This window comes from Gracilinanus agilis, chromosome 4 (assembly GCF_016433145.1).
Source record: "Gracilinanus agilis isolate LMUSP501 chromosome 4, AgileGrace, whole genome shotgun sequence".
In the NCBI taxonomy this organism is placed as follows: Eukaryota; Metazoa; Chordata; class Mammalia; order Didelphimorphia; family Didelphidae; genus Gracilinanus; species Gracilinanus agilis.
In genome coordinates, this window is record NC_058133.1 from 53,856,390 (window position 1) to 53,865,988 (window position 9,599).

Genomic DNA, 9,599 nt, shown 5'->3' on the forward strand with positions numbered 1-9,599 from the left:
TTAGATAGGCAATGATTTGGAAAACCTGAAGAGAAGGAAATGCCCCCGAACCATCAAGTGACATTCAGCAATGCCATAAGGACCCCATTGCTAGAAGAGAGTCCTGGATGCTAAAGGTTTAGACATTCCATGTGGATCTGGCCTCTCCCCAAGCAGGAGGCAAGCAAGGCATCCAGGGCATTGGTGAAGAAGTATCACAAAAAGGAGGCAGGGAACATCCCTTGTAATCACTCCCTTCTGGACAGGCACTGTTTCCCTAGGATTTAGGCACTTTGGTGCTGCTGTTCTGGTTGGGACTTACTCTCTTTGCTCAGGGTAGGTGGAGTGAGTAGGACCAGAAGGATCAAAGGCCTCTTGGGATGAGAGGTGGCATGGTGCTCTAGAAGGTGATGAAGTAGGAGACACCTGAGTTTGAACAATGCCTCTTCTACTTGCTAGTAACATGACACTGGGCAAGTCAGCTCAGCTGGCTGAGCCTCCGGTTCTCCATCTGCCAAATAAGAGGGTTTTACTAGATGATCTCAATTCAATTCAATAATCTTCATTCAGCACTTACTGTATATCAGGAGGTTATTATCTCTGGCTTCTTAATCCAGGGACAGTGCTTCTTTTCCTCTCCCACTCACTTCCCTCAGTCTCTGCAAGGAACAAGTTTAGAGACACATTCTGTATCTTCAGAATGTATGTTTAATTCATGAAAGTGATTTTTAGGAAGCCTTCTTGACCTCGTGTTCTTAATTAACTTGTTTTAGTGCCTTTACAGTCAAACTCTGAAATCATACTATGATTGATTCCTTCAGCTCATACTGAGTTACAAGGTCTCATTTGATCCTACCAGTAATTATTACTTCTATTTTACAGATGGAAAAACAAATATATATTACTGACATGACTTGCCATGCTCACAATAAACTAATAAGTGTCAGTGATAGAACTCAAACCTAAGCCTCTCCTGACACCAAATCCAGTTCTTCTTCCAGCAATTTCCAGTGCTGCCACTTAGGACTTATTTCAGTTTAGTCATCTGTAAAAGGAGGGGGGTTGTTCTATGATCCCTAACGTCCCCTCTAGCTCTAACCTTCTGTGATCCTACATATAATAAAGCATTGTTACCAACTCATTAGCCTGTCCAAGACTCTTCTTCACTATTAGGTCATTTAACTCCAATGAATGCTGAGTGCTTGAATGGGGGAAAAGTTATATCTTATTTTCACTAACCTTTAATTGCTATTTTAGCAAGTCCTTTAATTATTTTTTTAAATGCTTACCTTCCATCTTAGAATCAATACGAGGCATTGGCTCTAAAGCAAAAGAATGGTAAGAGCTAGGCAATGGAGGTTAAATGACTTTTTCAGGGTCACACAGCTATGAAATGTCTTGAAGCCACATTTGAATCCAGGACCTCTAGTCTTTAAGCCTGGCTTTCTATCCATTGAGCCAACTAGCTAACCCCTATTTATTTTTTTAAAAAACATGATGTTGGGAAGGGCCCTTTTGCTTTGCCACACTGCTGAAGGGGTCCATCACATTATACAAAAGAGTTAAGTAGAATAGAGAAGAGGAGCAACGACTAACTTTCTGAATTGACTTGCTCTCAATTTTCTTAATCAATGGAGGATATGGATAAGATGGATAAGATATCCATATCCATATCCAATGGAAGGATAAGACTTGGGGTTGGTTCAAGTTGAGCCTTGATTTTTGGGTAAAGTCAACTGAGATGAGAAAAGAAAAGGAGAGTTCACAGGACGAAATCCTTGGGTTTCTGTTCCTCACATGCCCAACTCCTCAGCATTCCCTGGGACTGAGGAGAAGAGGGAGTGTCTCCTCCATCTCCTTCCTCACCTTTCACACTCTCATCCCCATCTCTCCTCTGTGTAGAGAGCAACACTTGAAGTGAGCTTTAAATGTTTGGTAGTGTATGCTGCTACCTAGAGGAAGCATCCAGTATTGCCGCCAAAGGCAGTGGGGAGCCATCTGTCTGGGTGGGATGACAGGAAAGTTGAAAGATGAGTAGGACTGACTTCTCCAGCCAGGACATGAAAATATCTACCTGTCCACAGGACTGATTTGAGTAGTCTTGGGTGATACATGAAGATCATCTTGTTTGCCTGCTATCTGGACCCGCTGATCCTACATCATATTTCTTCACCTGCTCCTCACACTCTGTGATCTGCCAAATCTGAGGACTTGAAATGTCAGAGTTGAGTTCAAGTAAGGTTAGGGATTCCAAGGTGCAGTAAAAGGAAAGGCAGGCTACCATCAGGAAACAGAACTCAGCATGAGGGAAGAGCTGGCAGTGAGGAATTAAAGCAATCCAGCTTAACAGAGAGGCAATACTTATTCACAATTAGAGAGTAGGTCAGGAAGGATGAAAATAGCTTAGATCTCACTGGGGTTCTTGGTGGAAGGGAGGAGGGGCTGCCAAGGCAAGGAAAGTCTGATAGTCAGAATCAGAGCTTTTGGGGAGGAAATGGTCTCCAGGCAGTTTCCCACAATGATTCGAAGTAAAGACCAGAGAGTAAAAGCTGGAAATACCAAGACCAAAGGCTTCACCTCTTTGAAGGATCATTATTGAATCCATTTTTTTTTCTTCCGCAGTAGCCTAGAAACCATTCTTCCCTTGTTGCCCTGCCCTTATCTTTCTTCTCACATTCCTGTGTATCCCCTTAACCCTCAAGCTTTCCCTTGTGCCAATAAAGACCTCTAACTTTTAGCATCACTGTTTGATCTTATTCTAATTGTGCAAGCCTTCTCAGTCCCCAAAGAAGCTCCAGTGGCCTGGGGGGCATTTCTCACTTAGGGTCAGAAGAGAAAAAAAAACCTTTTTCCCACTGGGAATTATCACTGACTGCAGGGATTACTCTCTTTCCAGAAGTCAGGCACTTCCTTCCCTGCTCAGGGTCTAAGAATGATCTATAGCCTTAGATGTCAGACCCAGGACTAATCCAAGACAATAGAGAAGTTGTCAGGGATTTCACTAGCTTCTGACTTCCTTTTTTCTGTGCCTCTTTGCCATCGTTTGATGTATTTCCCAATGGGCTCTTGGAGTTGTCCAGTTATCCCAGGCTACCGAGGGTAGCAAGCCCCACCTAGGTCTACATTCTCTGGACAGATGTTTCTAGGTAGAGAGTGTCTCCCTTATGTCCCTGAAATTTCGCTATGTAAGCAATTCATACTTCTCTCCTTCTCCCCTTAATTTCTCTTCCCCTAAGGGTCATGATAAGGAAATCATCTTAACAGGAAATACTCCCTAGGGAGGAATGATGTAACACTCACAGGATTCTACTCATATAGTCAAGCCTTAAGTTAGGACAGTGATTCTCCAAGTGTGATCCATGGACCATTCTCCAAGTTTGATCCTGGACCACATAAGTAAAAAATTTTAAATGAAGATGAAATAATTAATGTAAAGGAAACCAACAGGGAAAATAGTATTATGAAGCTGTAATGGGAATGGGGAATATGGGTAAATCTTGCACAGAAATTAAAGAGGATGAAACTTGAGATAAGGGGATTGATTGGCAGCTAACCACTCCAGAATAGCATGGGTGAAAAACGATTTACAAAAGATTGAATAGACAGTGAATAATTAAGTGTAGATAGCTCTATCAAGAAGTTTAGTGATTGGTGGCACAATTGAACATAATGGACTTCTCTACTAGCAGCAATGCAGTGATCCAGTACAATTATGAGGGACTTATGAGAAAGAATGCTATTCATATCCAGAGAAAGAACTGTGGGAGTAGAAACACAGAAGAAAAAAAACATTTGCTTGATCACTTGGTTTGATGGGGATATGATTGGGGATGTTAACTTTAAATGATCACTCTATTGCAAATATTGATAATATGAAAATAGGTTTTGAACAATGATACATGTAAAACCCAGTGGAATTGCTCATTGGTCTCTGGGAGGTGGGGAAGGAGGAGGGAAGGGAAAGAACATCAATCATGCAACCGTGGAAAAATCTTTTAAATTAATTCATTAAATAAATAAATTTATTTTTTAAAAAGTTTAGTGGTTGAAGGAAGGAACAAGACCAATGTCAAGGTAGCTTGAGAGAGTTGAAAAATCCAGGAGAAGTTTTTTAGGATGTAGGAGAAATGAGCATATTATAAGTAGATGGGAAGGACAAGATTAATGGTGCAAAAAAGTCAGAGAAGATGATGAAAGATAAAAGAAGCAAGAGAAAACATGATTGATGGAGCAAGGACTGAGAAGAGATAGAAGAAGGTAGTATCAATAGCATAATCAGGCAGTGAGGAGAGAAAGATTTCTTCCTTAAAGATAGAAGTAAAGCAAGAAAGGATGGTGAAGTTTAAAGTATAGAGGTGAAGAGAAAGTGAGGGAGTTCATGTCAAATGGTCTCAATCTTACTGGTAATGTAGGCACTGAAATAATCTGTTAAGAGTACACAAGGAGGAAGGATTTAGGTAGTTTAGAGAGCCAATCCTATAGATTTGAAATTCTGACTTCAAATCTGATCTCAGACACTTTCTACCTCTGTGACCCAGGGCAAGTTAATTAACTCCCATTGCTTGGCCCTTAGCTCTTTTCTTTCCTAGAACTAAATCACAGTATTGATTCTAAGACAGAAAGTAAGAAGTTTTTAAAAATAGTAAATGAGAAGGGTGGAATTAATAATTGGAAGAGAATGAAAATGTTTTAGAATAGCTTCAATGGGAATTTGATAGTGAAGTCGCTTATGTGCAATCAAATAATAGGCATATGGATCAGACTAAGGATGGAAATAAAAATGATCAGGGAAAAAATGATGATAGAATCTGCAAATCCCTAAGGCAGCCCAAACTACTTTTGGATAGTACTAACTGATAATTTTTTCCCCCTTATTTAGTTCCTAAATTTACTGCTTTGCCAAATCTAATTGTTCTAAGTTCTGCCTTCCAGAGTAAAAAAAGAAAAGAAAACTTAATTCCTTTCCACATGATGTCCTTTCAGACACTTAAAGTCAGATATTAAGTTCCCCCAAACTCCCAAACCTTCTCTTTTACAAGCTTTTAAAAAATCTAATTGATCCTTTGGCACAGTTTTCGAGTTTCTTTACCATGCTGATTGTTCTCCTCTACAAATGTTGCAGCTTGTCAATCTTGCCTAAAATATAGCACACGGAATTGAACATGATACTCCAAATGTGATCTAATTAGAACTGAGTTTAGAACTTCTTCCAAATTTTGGATATTATTCAATTACCTTTCTCCTTTCCTTTCCCCCATTCAAGGGTGTGTTTGCAAATGTTTAACAACCAGCACTCTATTTAAAAAAACCCACACACTTCAAATTTTAAATTTTACTGTTGTTGTTTTGACAAGTCCAACTTTTTGTTTTCTTGGGAAAGATACTGGAGTGTTTTCCCCTTTCCTTCTCCAAGTCATTTGACAGAGGAGGAAACTGAGGCAAACAGGGTTCAGTGAAGTGCCCAGTCACACAGCTAGTAAGTGCACATAGCTAGTAAGTATCTGAAGACAGATTTGGACTCAAGATAAGTCTTTCTGAGTCCAGACCAAGCATTCTATCACTTAAGGACTTTATTGCCCTAGTTTAATCTGCTTTCTTAAACTGACAATCAATAAAACGATAAGTTAAGCCTTTATTTATAGCATTTGTCAATTTCTGAGGTGTAAATACTTATGCTGAAAATTTAACAATCAGTTTTCCTGAGACAGCATGAGCTGGCTCCAGCATTCTCCTGTACCTGTCACAGAACATTGTTGGCTTACATAGAAATTGAAGTCCATTGAACTCCAGGCCTTTTTCATATGAATTGCTATTTAGACACATCTCTCTTATCTTGCAGTTGTATAGTTGATCTTTCAAATACAAGGGATATTTATTTACATTGATCATTATTAAAGGGATGAGGTTGTTAATCCCTTATCTCAAGTCTCATTCTCTTTAATCTCTATGCAAGATTTACCCAAATTCCACATTCCCATTACAATTTCACAATACTATTTTTCCTGTTGGTTTCCTTGATGTGAATTAGTTAATCTTCATTTAGAATTTTTTATTTATGTGGTCTGTGGATCACACTTGGAGAATCACTGTCCTAACCTAAGGCATGTTTGGCTTTTGTTCCTCTTCTCGACATTATTCCTCCACTGGGAGTGTGTCCTTCTGGAAAGATGACTTCCTTATCGTGGCCTGTGGGGGAAGAGACATTAAGGGGAGAAGAAGAAAAGTATGGTTGAAATGCTTACATGGTGAAATTTCAGGGCTATAAGGGAGATTCTCCCTACCTAGAAGCATCTGTCCAGAGAATGTAAGCTTAGGTGGGGTTTGCTCCCCTAGGTAGCCTGGGATAACTGGACAACTCCAAGAGCCCATTGAGAAATATGTCAGTAGGTAACTCTGAGAAGTCTGTGAAGTATAATTTCTGACCTACCAAGACATGGCCAGTTCTTTCTCTGTAAGCAGCTGGTGTTTTTCATTATGAATCCTTTGGGGTTGTGTATTGCTCAGAATAAATTATTCACAGTTGTTCATCTTACAAAATTGTTATTACTATATAATTCTCCTGGTTCTATTTGCTTTGCTATGTATCACTTTATATAGGTCTTTCCAGGATTTAAAAAAAATCTTCCTGCTCATCATTTCTTCTAACACAATAGTATTTCATTATAACCATATGCTACAACTTACTTAGTCATTCCCCAATTGATAGGGACACTCTCACTTTTCACTTCTTTGCCACCATAAAAAGAGCTGCTATAAATATTTTTGTACATGTAGGTTTTTTTTTTATCTCTCTGGGATACAGACCTAGTAATGCTATTGCTGGCTCAAAGGGTATATACTGTTTTATCATTCTCTGGGCATTGATTGAAGTTGCTCTCTAGAATGGTTGAATCAATTCACAGCTCTCCCAACAGTGCATGTGTTTTCCCCATATTCATTCTAACTTCTGTCATTTTTCTTTTCTGTTAAAATAGCCAATCTGATAGATGTGGGGTGGTACCTCAGATTTGTTTTAATTTGCATTTCTCTAATTAATAGAGTTAGACTTTTTTTTCACATAACTACAGATAACTTTAATTACTTTGAGAACAGCCTGTTCTTATCCTTCAATCATTTATCAATTGGGGAATGACTTGTATTCTTATATGTTTGACTCATTTATCTATGCATTTGAGAAATGAGGCCTTTAGAGAGATTTGCAAAAATAATTTTCCATTTAATTATTGTGTATTATGCTCCATCCTATTTTCCCTCCCTCTTCTCTCTCTCTCTCTTTCTCCTTTCATCTTATTCATCCTCAAAAGTGTTTTGCTTCTGAAAATCACCTCCCCCATTTTACCATCCCTTATATTCCATCCCCTTCCCTTTCTACTTTCCTATAGGGTAAGATAGATTTCTATACACAATTGTATATATTTCTGAGTAAGGTTCTCGCACCTGCTTTCCTCTCTTTCCTCATTTTTCCCTCTATAAAAGCTCCTTTTTACCTCTTTTATGTGAGATAATTTACCCCATTCTATCTCTCCCTTCTCCTTTCTCCCAATGTATTCCTCTTTCTCATGCCTTCATTTTGTTTTTTTTTAGATATCATCCCATCTTATTCAACTTATACCTTTACCTTCTGTCTATATATATTCCTTCTAACTGTCCTAATAATGACAAAGCTTTTAGGAGTTACAAGTATCATCTTCTCATGTGTGGATATAAACACTTTAATCTTATTGAATTTCTTAGGATTTCTCTTTCTTGTTTACCTTTTTATGCTTTTCTTGAGTTTTATATTTGAGATTCAAATTTTCTATTCAGCTCTGGTCTTTTCATCAAAAATGCTTGAAATCAGGGGCAGCTGGGTGGCTCAGTGGATTGAGAGCCAGGCCAAGATATGGGAGGTCCTGTGTTCAAATCCAGCCTTAGACACTCCTAGCTGTGTGACCCTGGGCAAGTCACTTAATCCCCATTGCCTAGCCCTTACCACTCTTCAGTCTTAGAACCAATACACGGTATTGATTCTAAGACAGAAGGTAAGGGTTTAAAAAAATGCTTGAAATCCCTCTCTTTAGTTGAATGCCCATCCCTGCCACTCCCAACAGATTATACTCAGTTTTGTTGGGTAAGTGTTTCTTGGTTGTAATCTTAGTGTCTTGCCCTCTGAAATATCATATTCTAGACCTTCTGATCCTTTAATGTAGAAGCTGCTAAATTTTGTGTTATCCTGATTATGGCTCCATGATATTTGAGTCATTTCTTTTTGGCTGCTTGCCATATTTTCCCCTTGCCCTGGGAGTTCTGAAATTTGGCTATGATAGTCCCAAGAGTTTTCATTTGGGGAATTCTTTTAGAGGTGATCAGTATATTCTTTCAATTTCTATTTTATCCTCTGGCTCTAAATTATCAGGATAGTTTTTCTTGATAATTTCTGGAAAGATGATGTTTAGACTCTTTTTTTCAATCATGGTTTTCAGGTAGTCCAATAATTCTTAGATTATCTCTGCTGGATCTATTTTTCATACCAATGATTTTTCCAATGAACATATTTCACATTTTCTTCTATTTTTTTCATTCCTTTGACCTTGCTTGATTGTTTCTTGATGGCTTATGGAGGCATTAGCTTTCACTTGTCCAATTCTAATTTTTAAGATTTATTTTCTTTAGTGAACTTTTATACCTCTTTTTTCATTTAGCCATTTCTATTTTGTTTTTTTAATTTTTATTTTGAATATTTTCTCCTAGTTACATATTTCATGTTCTTTCCCTCTCCCCTAACCCCCCTTATCCGACACACAATTCCACTGGGTTTTAAATGTATCATTGATCAAGACCTATTTCCATATTATTGATAGTTGGACTAGAGTTATCATTTAGTGTCTACATTCCCAATAATATCCCCATCAGCCCATGTGTTCAAGCAGTTGTTTTTCTTCTGTGTTTTTCCTCCCACAGTTCTTCCTCTGAGTGTGGCTAGTTTTCTTTCTCATAAGTCCCTCAGCATTGCTCTGGATCCTTACATTGCTGCTAGTAGAGAAGTCTGTTATGTTCAATTGTACCACAGTGTATCAGTCTCTGTGTACAATGCTCTCCTGGTTCTGCTCCTTTCACTCTGCATCAATTCTTGGAGGTTTTCCCAGTTTCCTATAGTTTATTATTCCTTTGAGCACAATAGTATTCCATCACCCGCATATACCACAATTTGTTCAGCCATTCCCCAATTGAAGGACATTCTCTCATTTTCCAATTTTTTGCCACCACAAAAAGCACAGCTATAAATATTTTTGTATAAGTCTTTTTTTCCTTATTATCTCTTTGGGGTATAATCCAAGCAGTGCTAAGGCTGGATCAAAAGGCAGATAGTCTTTTAAAGCCCTTTGAGCATAGTTCCAAATTGCCATCCAGAATGGTTGAATCAGTTCACAACTCCACCAGCAATGCATTAATGTCCCAGTTTTGCCACATCCCCTCCAGCATTCATTACCCTCCCCTGCTGTCATTTTAGCCAATCTGCTTGTTGTGAGCTGATACCTCAGAGTTGTTTTGATTTGCATTTCTCTAATTATTAGAGATTTAGAACACTTTCTCATGTGCTTATTGATACTTTTGATTTCTTTATCTGAAAATTGCCTATT